The sequence below is a fragment of the Vombatus ursinus genome, unplaced genomic scaffold (genome assembly GCF_900497805.2).
Source record: "Vombatus ursinus unplaced genomic scaffold, bare-nosed wombat genome assembly UNPS02014818.1, whole genome shotgun sequence".
Classification (NCBI taxonomy): domain Eukaryota; kingdom Metazoa; phylum Chordata; class Mammalia; order Diprotodontia; family Vombatidae; genus Vombatus; species Vombatus ursinus.
In genome coordinates this window covers 39,686,266-39,686,580 of record NW_020954596.1, presented here as the reverse complement: position 1 = coordinate 39,686,580, position 315 = coordinate 39,686,266, and positions in this window count along the sequence as shown.

The window sequence follows — 315 nt, the reverse complement described above, 5'->3', positions numbered from 1 at the left end:
TCTCTCTCTCTCTCTCTCTCTCTCTCTCTCTCTCTCTCGCCTTCTCCTCCTCCTTTTCTTCTTGCTCCTCCTCCCTCCTCTTCCTCTTTCCTTTTTTCCCTCTCCCACTCTTTCCCTCTCCTTCCTTGCTGTCCCAATGCGGGTAACTAGATATGAACTTGAGTCTCTCAGTTCAAAGGTGAGCAACAAGGCTGTGTCCAGAGACGATTATTGGCCTCTTGTTAATATGCCAGCACCCCAAAGCTATGTAACTGGATCCCCCATGTGAATTAACATAGATTCAGAATTGTATCCGTGTTTGAGAAAAAAGGCAAA